Genomic DNA, 17434 nt, shown 5'->3' on the forward strand with positions numbered 1-17434 from the left:
TGAATGGTGCCTGTAGTAAAGCTTGGGTCTCACAGTAAATCATCAACTCATAATCCTGCCTTCAGCTGGAATTAAATGTGCCCCTCAGATTTCCCAGTCTGGAGACTCTTGCCAAGACAACAAAGGAAGCATCTGCTCAGCTTCGTATTTGACCAAAATGACCACTGGGACACATGTGAACCAAACCTTATGAAGCTGACAACCTAATTGGGGTAGGGGTGGGGAGAAGACAATAATCCAATAAAGCAAAGAACTGTATCTTATACCTAGAATCAGCACAAGAAATATTTACTGAATTGATTAATTAATCCAAGAAGATAAAACAATGCACCTTCGAGACACAGAAATTACATTGACTTTTGCAACCATCAGTGCTAGAAGACAATAAGATGCTATTTACCAGCGTTCAGGGAAAAAATCTAAAATTTATTATCCAAGAATCCTACACTCCACCAATTTCTTGTTCCTATGTGAAGATGCAAAAAAAATCATATTCAAATATGCAAAATTACAAGAGAATAGTATCTATATACCTTTCCTGGATAAAGAAGAAGAGACTTTTCTAAGACGTTTACCAAAACACTGAAAGATGAGCCAAACACAACAAAAGAAAATAGTAAGAGTTAATAGTGCTTACTATATGCTAGGCACTCTCCTGCGTGCTTATAGTAGTTCATTTAAATCTTTTTGTGAAAATCAGTGAAGTTACTACTATTATTATTCCCCATTTCCAGTGAGGAAGATGAGACGTAGAGAAGTTCACTTTCCTGCTCAAAACTGTACAGCCAACAAGAGGTGGCACCAGAATTTGAACCCAGGCATTCTGGCTCCAAATTTCACACTCTTAGCCTTTATACTATACTGCTTTTTTTTTTTTTTAACATCTTTTTTGGAGTATAATTGCTTTACAATGGTGTGTTAGTTTCTGCTTTATAACAAAGTGAATCAGTTATACATATACATATGCTCCCATATCTCTTCCCTCTTGTGTCTCCCTCCCTCCCACCTTCCATACCCCACCCCTCTAGGTGGTCACAAACCACCTAGCTGATCTCCCTGTGCTATGCGGCTACTTCCCACTAGCTAGCTATTTTACGTTTGGTAGTGTATATATGTCCATGCCACTCGCTCACTTTGTCCCAGCTTACCCTTCCCCCTCCCCATATCCTCAAGTCCATGCTTTAGTAGGTCTGCATCTTTATTCCCATCTAGCCCCTAGGTTCTTCATGACATTTTTTGTTGTTGCTTTTTTTTTCTTAGATTCCATATATATGTGTTAGAATATGGTATTTGTTTTTCTCTTTCTGACTTACTTCACTCTGTATGACAGACTCTAGGCCCATCTACCTCACTACAAATAACTCAATTTCATTTCTTTTTATGGCTGAGTAATATTCCATTGTATATATGTGCCACATCTTCTTTATCCATTCATCTGTTGATGGACACTTAGGTTGCTTCCATGTCCTGGCTATTGTAAATAGAGCTGCAATGAAAATTTTGGTACATGACTCTTTTTGAATTATGGTTTTCTCAGGGTATATGCCCAGTAGTGGGACTGCAGTCCAAAAATGGGCAGAAGATCTAAATAGACATTTCTCCAAAGAAGATATACAGACTGCCAACAAACACATGAAAGAATGCTCAACATCATTAATCATTAGAGAAATGAAAATCAAAACTACAATGAGATATCATCTCACACCAGTCAGAATGGCCATCATCAAAAAATCTAGAAACAATAAATGCTGGAGAGGGTGTGGGGAAAAGGGAACACTCTTGTACTGTTGGTGGGAATGTAAATTGATACAGCCACTATGGAGAACAGTATGGAGGTTCCTTAAAAAAACTATACTGCTTTTAATAAACCTTTAAACATAATTACAAAAGTTAATTGATAAATTTAAATAATTACTTCACTTATTATTACAAAACTAACACTAAAAAAACAGAGTTTTTGTTTCAAATAATACAATGCAGAACCCGAGGAATAATAAATGATGATTAAAATGCAGAGAATACATCTTTAAAGCAAAAATACTAAACTCATTGCCTATAAAGCAGAATCGAAATTAATTGTTTTGATTTTGATATGATGATTAGATATATAGGCTTAAGAATGTTCTTTAAAAAGAACTTTAATGTAACCACTGATAAAATATTTAAAAGAATGTTTAGCTTTGAGTCAAATCAAACTTCCACGGAAGGCATCTAAAAATGTTAGATAGCTGGCAGGGCAGGAGCCTCAGGGCAGCAGAAGTAGCCCCTTGGCCCAAGACACCTGGAACACCAGCCTGTCCTGCCTGTCCCCTTCCCTGGCCTCTAGTGAAGTAGAAAAGACTCATAAAAACAAAACACTTGGAGTTCTGGTCAAAGATGGTGATATAGGAGGCTACTGAACTCCCTGTATAAAGCAGAAACTAACACACCATTGTAAAGCAATTATAATCAGAGAAAATCATAATTCAAAAAGACACAGGCACCCCAATGTTCACTGCAACACTATTTACAATAGCCAGGTCATGGAAGCAACCTAAATGTCCATCGACAGACGAATGGATAAAGAAGATGTGGTACATATGTACAATGGAATGTTATTCAGCCATAAAAAGGAACGAAATTGGGTCATTTGTAGAGATGTGGATGGACCTAGAGACTGTCATACAGAGTGAAGTAAGTCAGCAAGAGAAAAACAAGTATCGTATATTAACGCATATATGTGGAACCTAGAAAAATGTACAGATGAACCAGTTTGCAGGGCAGAAACAGAGACAGAGATGTAGAGAACAAACGTATGGACACCAAGGGGAGAAGCAGGGGGTGGGTGGTGGTGGGATGAATTGGGAGATTGGGATTGACATGTATACACCAATATGTATAAAATAAATAACTAAAAAGAACCTGCTATATAAAAATAAATAAATAAAAACAAACAAAAAGACTGGGAGAGGTGGCTGCTTTACGTAATGCATAGTAACAAATACAGAAGAAAATGAAGAAACAGAGGAATATAAATAACAAGATAAAATTCCAGAAACAGACCTTAATGAAATAGAGATAAGTGGTTAACCTGATACAGAGTTCAAAATAATGGTCATTAAGATGCTCACTGAGGTCAGAAGAACAATACATGAACAAAGTGAGAATTTCATTGAAGAGAAAATATTTTTAAAGTACCAAACAGAGGGAATTCCCTGGTGATCTAGTGGTTAAGACTTCGCACTTTCAACTGCTGAGGGCCTGGATTGGATCCCTGGTCGGGGAAGTAGGATTCCCACAAGCCGCATAGCAAGGCCAAAAAAAAACCCAGTACCAAACAGAAATCACAGAGTTGAAGAATACAATAATCGAACTGAAAAATTCAATAGAGGGGTTCAACAACAGTTCAAGCTGAAGAAAGGATCAGGAAACTCAAAGACAGGACATTGAAATTCATCCACTCAGAAGAGAAAAAAAAAAAAAAAAGAGTGAAGATAGCTTAAAGAATTTATGGGACCATAAATTTGATCAATATACACATTATAGGAACCCAGAAAGAAAAGAGAGAAAGGAGTAGAAAACTTATTCAGAAAAATAAACAGATATCTAGATCCAGAAATCTCAGAGTTCCAAATAATATGAATCCAAAGAGACCCACTCTGAGACACATTATAATTACATTGTTAAAAATTAAAGACAAGGAATCTCAAAAGCAGCAAAAGAAAAGCAACTTGTTATATACAAGGGAACCCCTCATAAGACTATCAGAATATTTTTCAGCAGAAATTTTGCAAGCCAGAAGGGGAGTGGCATGATATATTCAAAGTGCTGAAAGGAAAAACTGCCAACCAAAAAATTCTAGCCAGCAAAGTTGTCCTATAGAATTGAAGGAGAGATAAAGAGTCTTCCAGACAAGTGAAAATGCTAGATAAAAGATGTAAGATGTTTATTCCTAGGTATTTTATTCTTTTTGTTGCAATAGTAAATGGAAGTGTTTCCTTAATTTCTCTTTCAGATTTTTCATCATTAGTGTATAGGAATGCAGCATTAGAGATTTCTGTTCATTAATTTTGTATCCTGCTACTTTACCAAATTCATTGATTAGCTCTAGTAGTTTTCTGGTAGAGTATTTAGGATTCTCTACGTATACTATCATGTCATCTGCTACCTAAGGAGACAAAAGACTTGTATGCAGAAAACTATAAGACACTGATGCAAGAAATTAAAGATTATACAAACAGATGGAGAGATATACCATGTTCTTGGATTGGAAGAATCAACATTGTGAAAATGACTATACTACCCAAAGCAATCTACAGATTCAATGCAATCCTGATCCAACTATCAATGGCATTTTTCACAGAACTAGAACAAAAATTTTCACAACCTGTATGGAAACACAAAAGACCCCGAATAGCCAAAGCAATCTTGAGAAAGAAAAATGGAGCTGGAGGAATCAGGCTCCCGGACTTCAGACTATACTACAAAGCTACAGTAATCAAGACAGTATGGTAGTGGCACAAAAACAGAAATATATATCAATGGACCAGGACAGAAAACCCAGAGGAAAATCCACATACATATGATCACATTTTTTTTTTTTTTTTGTGGTACGCAGGCCTTTCACTGTTGTGGCCTCTCCCATTGCGGAGCACAGGCTCCGGACGCACAGGCTCAGTGGCCATGGCTCATGGGCCCAGCCACTCTGTGGCATGCGGGATCCTCCCAGACTGGGGCACGAACCCACGTCCCCTGCACTGACCTATATACACCATCAAATGTAAAATAGCTAGCTAGTGGGAAGCAGCCACATAGCACAGGGAGATCAGCTCGGTGTTTTGTGACCACCTAGAGGGGTGGGATAAGGAGGATGGGAGGGAGACGCAAGAGGGAGGGGATATGGGGATATATGTATATGTATAGCTGGTTCACTTTGTTATACAGCAGCAACTAACACAACTTTGTAAAGCAATTATACTCCAATAAAGATGTTAAAAAACAAAAAGATGTAAGATGAAATACAAGAATATCTAGCTAACATATTCTGGCTCAAGATAAATAGGAACAAAAGACAGCTATATCAAATGACATAGAAAGAAAATATAAAATTATAGAAATCATTCAACATAACAATTTTTTGTGGCAATAAATATAACGAGTTTAAATTCCCCCATCAAGAGCCACCACAAACTGAGTTTTTTAAAACACCCCCCCACCACCACCAAAGATGGGCTTAAAAATAGAAGAAGAATGGAAGTAGATATTTAGGGAAAACACAAATAAAAAGAAGTGCAATCCTTATGAGTCAAAATATTCAGTAACGACAAAACGTTAGCAAAATAAAATTAGAGATGAGGCATCTAATTCAGTCTTATTTGGGGAAACCGGTAAAGTTTCCCAACGAAAGTCATGATGTTTATTTTGTTTGCTCACCCACTACCTCAATTCGTTTTCCATCCTTCACTGTGCTCAGTGAGTGCCTCCATTAATTGAAGTTTAAATCAATTGCTTTCAAACCCTTCTCAAACTCTCTTCACAGGTGATACTGCTACCAATACACACACACTCTCGTGCGCATGCTCATACAAATAACTGAAAACAAGTTTCACAAAACGATGCTTATCTTTACCATGTGTGAATCTCTCTGACAGTTTCTAATATAATTTATCCTATTTCTTCTTTTTCCTTTTTTTCCTAAGATATCTAACATTATTAGGCACCTGGGAAATACAAATTAAAACTATGAGATACCACTACATACACCATTCATGTCTAGTAATAAAAAGAATGAAATCCTTATACACACAATCACATGGATAAATCTCAAACACATGTTAAGCAAAACAAGTCAGACACAAAAGGGTGATTCCATTTATAAAAAGTTCAAGAACAGGCAAAAGATAATCTACAGTTATAGAAATCAATATCTTGGTAATGGCTGGAGAATGACTGGAAAGAAGCATGAGAAAACTTTCTGGGATGACAGAAATGTTCTCTATCATGATCTAGATGATGTTTGTATGTGTATACGTATTTGTCAAAATTTATCAGTCTGTATGATTAATATTTGTGCATTTGACTATACATAAATTATACATCAATAAAGGAATATTAGCATTTTTAAGAGGCTAAATAAGATTTAGTCATCAAAGGGAAAGTGCGGTAAAAAGACTCCAAGCACAAGTGGCAGCACAGCAAAAGGCAAGATGAAATATAAGGCAAAGAATACCATGACCTACATCTGGAGAGGTAGAGGGCACGTGTACGCCACATTTGGAAGTTTGGACATTATTATATGTGCCATGGAAACCCTCCCGTGGAAGAATGACGTTAATAATATTGTCAGACTTGCATACATGACGTCAATCTTCTATCAATGTGAAAGATGTAGACAGGCACCAGGGAGGCCATCTGGGTGTCTTAAATATGTGTTTGTTGGAGGAGGTAAGGAGGGTAGGTTTGGGAAAGACTGGCTATTTACTGTAGCTGAAGCATGGGATACTTAGTGAGGAGGTAGAGGTGTCTAGCTTAAAGAAGATGGGTCACAACCGTAGAGGCCTTATATGCCACAGGAAGGAGTTTGACATTATCCCAGCTGAATGAATGAGAGGAAACACGAAAATGAACAGTTACACAGCACATACTGTGTACCAGACTGTTGCTAGTTACTTAGTGTGAATTCTCTTCATCTGCATGAGAGACCCAGGATGTAGATATCATCAGCCCACTTTACAGATGAAGAAACTAAGAGACTCAGAAAGAAGGAATGAATTTTCTAAGGCCACACAGCTAGTAACCATCACAACTATAATGCAAACCAAGGACTATCTAGATTTAAATATCTGCTCTTTCCAAAATACCTCACTGTCACCATAGTTTTGAAAAACATAAAAGCATATGACAATCCTAAAATGTAGATTTTCATCCAAATTGCATGCAGGAGTCAGGAGGACCAATATGAAGGTTACTGCAATGATCCAGGCGAGCAACAATGGTACTAAAGATGGTGAGATGTGATCCTGTTCTGAATATATTTTGTAGGTAGAGCTGAGAGGATTTGTGAATAAATTGGATATGGGGTGAAAGAAACAAGAACAATCAAGGATGGCTCCAAAACTGGGGGCCTTAGCAACCAAAAGTTTGTACTGCATTAACTGAGATGGGAGAGATTGTGGGAGAAGTAGATTTGGGGGGACATCAGGTGCTCAGGTATTAAATCAACTAAGATGTCTGCTAGACTTCAAGTCTACCGGTCAATGCCAAACAAGCATGTGGACATAAGGAACTGATACTCCAGGGAGTTTTTGTTTAAATGTGTGTGTGTGTGTGTGTGTGTGTGTGTGTGTTTTCCTTTCATATAAATGGGATCACACTTCACATACTGTCTTAACAACACAGATTTGCTTATAGATACAAAATGAATGAATGAAGCAATCAATCAGTGTACACTTACAAAGAGAGATGTCTGGATAAAGTTTTAATAATAGGGATCTCTAAGTGGCAAGATGGTGTGTGGCATGTATTTTGGGTTCTTCACTGCATTTTTTGAATTTTTTACAGTGAACATTGGATTGTCCTTCCAAATACAGTAACACGATTTTCAAAGGATGTTAGAGGAAATTTATTTTACATATAATAAATCCCGAAAGTGAATATGTCCTCCAACACAGAAAGTATACAATAACTACACCTTAGCACTTGTCTTCTGTTTCACACAAAGAGCTAAAATGAGTATGTACCGACATGAGTTTTAAACATTATGAATAACTCAATTTCACGTCATTTTGACGGGACCAGATGCCCTTTTGTATATTGATGATACTAGCTGAGCTCGAGCCTGTCTGTGGAGTAGGAGTATAGGTGTATTTTATATGTAAGCTTATACAAATATGTGTGTCTGCAATCTGTATTAGGACTTGGCAGGTGCCTTCCTCACCAGTGCTATAAGACTCCTTGCAAAAGAACCCTGCCTTTTAATGAGTTTACCATTAAAAAAAAATGGGACACTGCCTGGTTCCACAGTGTTAAATGAAAATAACATTCAGAGTTGAGTTAATCTGATTGCATAGGATCTATTTTCCCCCTTGCTGCAAATCAGAGCAGTTTTCAGCTAACAAGAATGGGTGCCCTACTTGAACGGGCAGGGGTACTGCTGCTAGTCAGAGCAGCATTTAGCATGGCATTGCCATCATTACATCCCCAGGTTCGAGGCAATGAAACTCCAGGAGCGGCAAAGTCAAATCAGTTCAATTGTCTGATTGTTCATACTCATAAAGTGGGGAAGCTGGCAGGGGTCCGGCATAAAACTTGGAGTTCTGCACTGGAGCTCCTTTAAGGTAATTCATTGCCCTCTGCAGTAGCTTAAATCAGAAGGGCCAGCACAGTCACAGTAAATGCAGTTCCCCACACTGCTTGAGAGCAATATCGCAGATAGCCGGCTGCTATGCCAGATGTCAAAGGTGCACTAAAAGCACTTGTTTTTGATCTACCCCATTCCCGAGAAGTACAATGGATGGGCCTTTAAGCACTGCCATAAAAAAAGATTGTGATTAATGAAGCAGCACAACTTAATAAACCAAGTTGACTCCCGCTTCCTTCTCCTAGGCATTTTCACTGTCCACAAAGCCGTTCTTTTACTTAGCAGCAGGGACATGTAAAATGTTAATCATCAATCTGTGGGCCATTAAAGAAGTTGCTTTCCCTTTCTCAACTTGAAAACCAAGGGGGAATGATAATAGGTTTGGTTAACAGAGCCATTCACATAATGGAGATGTGTGGAGGAAAGCTTTGATAGAGTCAGCGTGGGAGCCTTGAGCACTAATCCATCCTGCTCTCTGGGACCAGGAGTTCAGAGCCTAGCTGAGGCTGGGAGGCTCAGGATGGAGACTGGGGGGAATGTCTTGATCTGGCTGGACCAACAGGAGGTTACTGCACCTGAGTGAGGCCCCAAATAAGATGAGAAGGCATGGGCGCTTTCTGTGCCAGAAGAGCTGGACGAGGGCTGTAGGTATTGCCTGACCTTATCTGGCCTTTTTCCTCACAGAACAGAGGACCACAGCAGCCTTCCCAGGTAGGCAATGGCTGTGTTCCCTCCACCAGGTAAACTCTGGGTCATCCTCCGTGACCAACAGAACCGTCCCTTGCCCAGAAAGCAACAGAGTTTTCGGCGAATTCACCAAAACCCAATGAAATACTTTCTTTGCTGAAGTCAAAGGTATATCAGTCAGAGATACACAACTTAAAATTTTACCCATGGTTTAGGAATTGCTTTGGCAGGGGCAGGAGTCAGAGACACAGGGATCGGGCACATGGTCCACAAATGTTTGATATAGTTAACCAGTTAATTTTGGCAGGAAAAAGAAAAACTACTGGAAGACGGTACCAGGACACTTTGAAATGTCCATGGGTTAGGAAAGGTGATGCTAAAATTAAGAACAGTTCACTGCCTCTCTTTTCACTCCTTTAGGGAAACTCTTGGTCTTGTCTTACCTTGGTAAAGAAAGCTTAGACTGCAAGCATGAGGAGATGCCTCCAGCTCCTAGAGAGAGTGTGTGCCTGATGACCCCAATGAGAGGAGGGCCGAGAGCCCATGGCATTTTGAGAAACTCTATCTGGTCAGCAAAGTGCTATTTCCCTGCTAGAACCTTTACCTTTCAGATTGAGAAAACTTCCATCAGCCATATCACAGATAATAATGATATTATTGGTGATATGAAGTGAATCTGGAAGGTATGAACAGTTAGAGCCCTTCCCAAAAAACCCTTAGAGCCAATTCTACTGACTGTAATCACTCGCTGAACTCTTAAGTTCCTGTGGGCAGTGTCTACATCACAGTCAGTGTTCTAAGGCCAAGCAGGTTATACTCAGTGGATGATTAATAAACGTCTGCTGAATTAATTAATTAACCCAGAATTGATTATGTTTAAAGCATTTCCTAACTTCCCCAGCCTGCATAATAAAACTCATTTGCTAAAATTACATGAAAAGCTTTTATCAAATTTACCCATTTTTCTCAGCTTTATCTCATGCTACCTCCTACTATATCCCAATATGTACCTAGTTTCTAGGTATCCCAATACCTAGAGACTAGCTATACAACTATTCACCATTCCCCAAACATCTCTCCCAGCTGCTGTTCCCTCCACCAGGTAAACTCTGTGTCATTCTCTGTGAAGCCTTCCCTTCCCTCTTGAGAAAGGGAGTCCCTCTTTCACTGGAATTCAAAAGCATTTTGCAAATGCCCCAAGTTTAGCTTCTGGTGCAGTGAGGTTGTTTTACATGTCTGCCTTCTCACAGACCTGTGAGTACCCACCTTCCTAATCATGGCAAACACTAGGCACTTAGTGAGTCTTAGTTAAGTCAATAAATCAATGACTGAACCAGTAAAGTAACGGAGCAGACACTGGGGATTTACCCCAAAATCACATGTTCTGTCTAGTCCACCTATGCTCTGTCAGCCATGGCTCTAGGGGACTGAGAAATGAACAGATCATAAATTTTCACAATAGTACTCTAAAAATGTCCTCAATTTTAAAATTTGATAAAGTGAAATGTTTCAATTCCCCACCCACTGCCCTTCAAGAAATGGTCCAAGATGACTCTTAAAAATCATTTTCAAGCTTATGAATCCAAGCTTTAAAGTCAGAGCAATGCTTAAGTTCTTCTACTCTGTGGGAAAAGCATATGATAATTAACTCTCTTCATAAAATTTAGTTAACTTCCCATCTCTTATGTATATCCAAGTTTTCCACCTCCATCTTAGCTCTTGCCACAGTGAAAATTTACCGTGATCATGGCCATTCAGTGTAGGAAATTAATTAACATTCTCCACAGGACCCTCATTTGTATAGTATATTAATAGGCTCCTTATGTAAATTTCTACTCTTACCTCACTGCTTATATGCCTGCTAGCTGGCTGTATGCAATTTAGAAATGAGGGCAAGACATTTTTGATTTCACGTGATGCCGCTTAGAGGGACGGTGAGAAGGGAAATGGATGGAGGTCAAGCAGTGAGAGGAAAGTCACAATGGACATATTTTATAGCTGTCACTAAACTAACAGTGCTCAATAAAGCCAACTCTCATTCCAAGTAGATTTTACTTTTTGTGTCCAGTAGATTTTGCCATTATAAGTAAATTACAGGAAAACAAAAAGGAATATACCTGATGATATTGTGAAGATGCCTGGTGCAAGAAGATATGGAGTGTTAGTCAAAAGTGTTCCATGACCTAAATAAGGAGAACTTTGTATTAAACATTTCTGTAGAAAGAAAAAAGCCCCACTCTCCAAAGCCCTCCCAAAGAACACTCCACCTTCCAGAGCCACACTCAATCAAGGGAAAAATTGGACCAGAATAAATAATCCTCAATTTGACACATTTTGTTAGCTGTCCATCAAACCCCTTTCTCTCTTTTTCTTGGACGCACTGCTACACTGCAGTTGCTAGCCTCTTTTGCAGGTAGGCAGGACTGTGTGATGGAGTTCTAGCTGATGGGATGTGAACAAAAAGATGTGTGCCACTTCTAGGGCTGACCCATAAAACCTCCCATGTGCTCTCTTCCCTTTCACGTCATTTTCCCCTTGGTGCCCGTCTGTTAAAGGGGATAGAACCACTTGTCAGCCTGGGTCCCAGAAAGACTGTGTGGAACAGAGAACTCAACCACTCGCCACAGTCTGTCCTGGAATGTTAAGTGAGAAATAAATGTCTATTGTGTCAAGTCATCACATTTTTGTGCCTATTTACTGTTGTTGCCCAGCCTCCCCTAATATAGAACCATTTCAATACTAGCATTCTAGGATCAATGTCATGAACTATTAGCCTTTTGTTTGAAAAGAGAAGCAGATGGGGGAGGTTATGCATGTGTGGGGGCAGACAGTATAAGGCCAATCTCTGTACCTTTTGTTCAGTTTTGCTGTGAACCTAAAATTGGTCATTTAAAAAAGCCTATTTTTTAAAAAGAGAGAAGCATCTCCAGCTCCACCAATCCTGGGTGGGAAACTGTTTTGGTGATAAAATAAGAATATCTTCAATAATAATGATTAACAACTTCCCAGCATGACTACTGTGTGCCAGACACTGTACTAGGTGTTCCATGTACATTATCTCTAATTCTCAGACTACTCCTGCTTGGTAGACATCAGGTTACACAGATGAATCTGCTCTACAACATTTAGGTACAAGAAATGGCACATTACCTTATTTTCCTAAATCTAGAGAGAGGTCCGCTCTCTGCAAAAGGATAAAAGAGTTAGTCTCAGTCATATTTCGGGATTCCAAAACATGTAAGAACAAAAGCAGTTCACTGGATGCTTGGAAAACAGAGAAGGGCTTCTAACCTTGGCCATCAGGCCCACAGGCCCACGGGCTCCACTCACAGGCAGGTGGCTCCACGTGCTCCATGACTAGCATGGACACGTCTTGTTCCCTGTGACTTCTCAGGCCATAGCTCTTAGTCAGTCCTGGTATCCATGAACTGGCCCTTCACAAGCCCTACGCCTCTTACACAAAACACCATCATCTTCCCTGACTCCAGGAGTGAGTTTCTCTTCTCTTCTCAGGGTCGGCTTCCTCTGCCTCACCAGCTCCAAGTTCCAGCCCCCATCAATTTTCCAGATGTCTTGGTGAGAGGCTGTCATATTGGGACCTGCAACTTATGCAGTAAGCCATTACGGTCCTGAGGCAAGGGCATCCACCTACTGTCTTGGGATGGAGAATAGCAAGAAGAAAGGTAAGTTGGTATATTAACAGATCATCGTACCATATTCATATGATAAGCTGGGTTCAGAGAGGTTAATCAAGTTGCCCAAGGTAACAAATTATTCAGTGGCAGAGCTTCAGTTCAAACCTAAGTCCACCTGGTTTCAGGGTTTAGAGAACTTTCTACTATTCCATGAAGCCCCTTCTGGGACAATTCAAGGCATGCCAGAGGCTTAAGTGGCCTTTTATGACAACAGGAAATAATCACAAATCATCCTAAATAAAATGAAATATCTGAAAGACTCATTGAAATCCAAGTCTTACAGAGTCTTTTCACTGAAATCTCAACAGTCGCCCAAGCCTGGTATTCAAATAGCTACTTTCTGCTTATACAAACACACATATTATATACACACATACAAATAAGCAAAGTGAAATATTAAAATCATTAGTCATTAAGTTGCAATATCATTTTGCAACTAGAATTCTAAAATCAGATACCTAATGAATTATCCTCTTTGAAAAGCATAGACAAGTAAATCTTATTTGACCCATATGACAGCCTTATAAAGATTTCCTAGTTAAAGACTTATTCACACACAGAAACATCTGAATATTTTTTAAGAAAACAGAGAAGAAGTTTAATACAACAAGAGAACATTATTTGCCTTAACTCAAATTCAGTCATTATTAAGAAAAATGGTGATGACTTGGAAGGCCTGAGTTCTAGTCTCTCCTCAGACAATATAGTTATATTAACTTTGAGTGAAACACAATCTCTTTAAATCTCATTATTTTCATCTATCCTTTTAGTTCTCTCTCTTTTTTTTTCCTAATTCTACATTTCTGGAAAAATAGGTACCTCACTTAGGTAAAATTAATGACGTTTCTTGGTTCATATTTGCAGCTAGTGTAGTATAAAAAGATGTAACAGAAATAGGAAGTCAGAGAAAGGAAAATGAAGAGAGAAGAAGAAAGGAAGCATGGAAGGACGCAAGGAAGAGAGGGAGGGAGGGAAGACGTGAGAAAAATAATTCTCATTATCATCCATATTTCTCAAGGCTGGTCACTTTCAGTTCTTTGGAATCAGTCTGGAATATTGCACACTTTGGGTATTCCACTCCCACTGGAAGGCCCATACCTCTGGAGAAGATGGGATGAAACAGGATGTCTTAGCCTGAAACCATTCAATATGTGATTTATCTAACTCTGTTCTGATTCCACGCACTTCACGCAACCCTTTGATTATAATCCAGCTTCCAAGGCCTCCAGGGACACAGTGTGATGGTCAGACTGATAAAGGTTTTGTCGTTTGCATAGATTCTATTTCTCACTATAAATTGATAAACTGGAATGTCACTAGATGCTATCAAATAGTTAGCTGCTGCATTGACCAACAAATATCTAATTTTTTAGGAAGACATAAAAGGAGGACAGAAATGCAAGTGGAAACAGAAAAATTCATTGGCAGACACAGTGCCAGACTCAAAAGAACCCACTCATCATCTTGCACTTACCTTCTGATGATGACAAGAGGAAGTGCCTCTACCATGGACCCACACTCTATGAATGGCTATTTACTGTGCAGCAAAGATTTCCTTGACAATGACATGTACAGAGAGGACACAAGGTAACATTCCACAAACGCCAGTTTGGATTTTCTCATCCAGTGGCCTAAGTTAGGTCTGACTTCCAAATCTGTGTTTCAAACCATCATAGGGATTCACGCTCTAGTAATTCTAAGTGTGCTGGTTAGTATTGCCTAGCATCTATGTCATTGATTTGATTGATCTTTAAATCCTGGCTCCTCCTTGGGTAGCTGACTTAATTAAGTTGCCTAACGTATAAGCAGCCTTTTCAAATCTTTGTAATGGGCATTTAGCACAATGCCTAGAACATAATGAGTGCTCAACACACATTGCCTATAATAATAATAATATTTAAAAGTTACCACTATAATCATTATCATTGCTGGGCAATGACAAATCAGTATACTGTAAACTCCTTATTTGTTTTGGAGAGCCTTGAAGACAGAAATGGATCTTATCTCATAGGTCTAACCTTAGGGTCAGGACATGACACATGGTAAAGCTCAATGAGTATTTCTTCAATAGGATATATACGGAAGTTGTACAAAACTAAGGACTACACTGTACATCATCACCATACCTCTCTTCCAATCCCCAGAAGCCCTTTAGCAGTAGGCAAACACCCCATGTCATGAAGCCCGGCCCATGTTCGTTTTCCTCTGTAACACTCAGGTGATCTCCAGAACACATCACTCTCTACTCTCTCAATAAAATAATTCACCAGTCCTGCCACCATCCGTGATATTCTCTGTCCTCTCCCACAGCAGAACATGCAACCAACGGTCATTCCTCCTCCTTCTCTCCATTGTTGTTGCCAGCATCTCTGCTCCCCAAGTCCCTTTCTACAAAATTCCAGGGGCAAGTAGGGAATTCCATGGCAACACACTGTAACAGTTTTCTGGGACTGCCATAACAAAGCAGCACAGACTGGGTGACTTAAACAAGAGAAATTTCTTTCCTCCGGTTCTGGAAGCTGGGAGTCCAAGACGTCAGTGTGTCTGGTTTCTTGCGAGCCTCTCTCCTTGGCTTGGAGGTGGCTGCATTCTCTCGGTCTTCACATGATCATCACTTTCAGTGTGTCTGTGTCCTAATCTCCTCTTCTTATAAGGATATCAGTAATATTGAATCGGGGCCCACCCTAATGACCTGATTAAAACTTAATTACCTCTGTAAATACCTTATTTCCAAATACAATCATATTCCGAGGTAGTGGGGGTTAGGATTTCAACACGATTCAGCCCATAACACACACCAAGGATTTCTTTTGGTTACCAAAGCATCCTGAGGTTCTGTGACTTCTTACTGGTGACCAATATGATAAACAGAAAAAGATTCATTAGAAGCCAAAGTGCAATCACATGACACCAATGATGATTCCCCCAAATCCCTCCAGTGAAAGGCAATTATTATGTCCACATTTGGACAGTCATTAGCCAAAGGGTTTCTACCATAACAATTGTAAGGACTTTCTGACTAATATAGCAGGTGGAATTTCTAAAGGTTCAAAATGAAAACAAAAAACAAACAAATGAAAACCACTAGGGGAAGACGAGAATTCTAAAGGAAGTTAGTTACTAAAAGACACTGGCAAGCCATAGGCAGAATTTTCTTACTATTAAACAGCACTACACTGACAAAATCTAAATCAGCATTAATTAAATTTTTTGTAAAACATCAACCTTTGCAAATATCAAGATTCTAAACTTGCTCTTTTTTCATTCCTAAAAATATCACCAATGATGCTGTCAGATTTGGACTTTACCTATCCTGGAAGGCTTTCTTTGGGCAGAAGGTGGCAAAAGACGTTAGCTGTGTAAACCTAAATCCATCAATAAACAAAATAAGTAGGAGACACTGTAAAATGGGGAACATCCTGATTTTGAACTACTTTAATTAAGTTTCAAAACAAAAAGGGGGCAATGAGCTTTTTCCCCTTGGAAAGAGAGAAACAGCAGAAACCACTGTTTTTGTGTTTATACTGAAACAAGTCCACTGAGCATCCTCTGTAAACATGAAATAATGGTCACATAATATGAAAAATGAAAACCCCTTATTACTTATTGAACTGGATCCCATGCTCACGAGAAGCCTTTCAAATGAGATTCTCAAAGGACCTTATAAATGCTCTCTCATTATTGTTTGCCTTTGTTTGAAAAGGTAAGGCAAGTTACCTCATCTCATTGCAGAGTTAGGGTTTAAGACAAAGGTTAAAAGAATTATATAAAGTTAAACCAAATCGGCCAATGATAGAGACCAAGGGTTGTTATCTCTTGAGGACTGAAAGTTTCTTTTTGAAAAATTAAGCAACTTAACTAATTATTTTTAGGAGAGCATTTCATTATCTGTATATCAAGGTCCAGGAAGAAAAATCACAAAATAATAACTATGCTAAATAAAAAAATCAGTGTGGTTTCCAGAACCCTTTCTATTCTGTGTACCCATCCATGTGGCTGGAGATCTGAAATGCTATTTAAGTCTCATTTTCCTTCAGAAGCTAACCTCTGTGGAATAAAATGCTGCTAAGGGAGAAAAAAATCTTTTCTGTCATTTGACTTTAACTTATGATAAATTAGCTTCAACTAGTTTCTTAGAAAATTGCCCAAGAAATGACTACAGAAAATTAAATACCAAGACTTCAAAGAGGCAAACACACAGCCTTCAAATTCCGACCTCAGAGAATAATCCTCCCTTTCTCATGCTTTGGAGAGATGTGAGTAAAGAAATCGTACTAGGGCATGGTAATGAACCATCTTTCAAATGACTTTTCTATCAATCTTCTTTTCAAAGGGTAATAAAGTGATGATTATTTCTAGGCAGTTTCTGGGAAGTTATCATCTCATTTCAATAGTCACCAGTAAGAAGGATGGTACTCTGGTATTATCGCCATAACGATAAGGGCAAGAACTGGTTGAGAATTCAACAGACAAGGTGTAGGCTGTTAAAAGCTATTTCCTGGAAAATTAAAACAGAGAGAGATCAAAAGAATTGTGTTGGGTGTTAAGGAATTGGTAATCATTCCCTTCTAGATTAAAAATGCAAATCTGATTTATTAACTAGTGAATGAAATCCGTTATCATGTGAGGGTTTTATTATTTCTTTCAACAAATAATATTGAAAGCTTATTATGTGCCACACTTCGTGCTAGATGCCGGTGACTGATGGAGAAGG

At 38.9% G+C, this 17434-nt stretch overlaps 1 protein-coding gene across 12 annotated transcripts in view; it reads right to left on the reverse strand.

Moving 5' to 3' along the window:
* Positions 1-17434, reverse strand: part of TRPM6 (transient receptor potential cation channel subfamily M member 6) — a 192318-nt gene that overhangs the window by 35232 nt on the left and 139652 nt on the right. For 10 of the 12 annotated variants that reach the window (XR_012332562.1, XR_012332561.1, XR_012332554.1 and 7 more), the window contains 4 exons: positions 17119-17218; positions 12317-15568; positions 12176-12209; positions 11143-11208 (listed from right to left, as the gene is read on the reverse strand). The gene's annotated coding sequence lies outside the window, so the exon portion shown is untranslated. The remainder of the gene's footprint in view (positions 1-11142; positions 11209-12175; positions 12210-12316; positions 15569-17118; positions 17219-17434) is intronic. The other 2 variants (XR_012332553.1, XR_012332552.1) reach the window with 2 other exon arrangements.

The sequence above is a fragment of the Tursiops truncatus genome, chromosome 6, assembly GCF_011762595.2.
Source record: "Tursiops truncatus isolate mTurTru1 chromosome 6, mTurTru1.mat.Y, whole genome shotgun sequence".
In the NCBI taxonomy this organism is placed as follows: Eukaryota; Metazoa; Chordata; class Mammalia; order Artiodactyla; family Delphinidae; genus Tursiops; species Tursiops truncatus.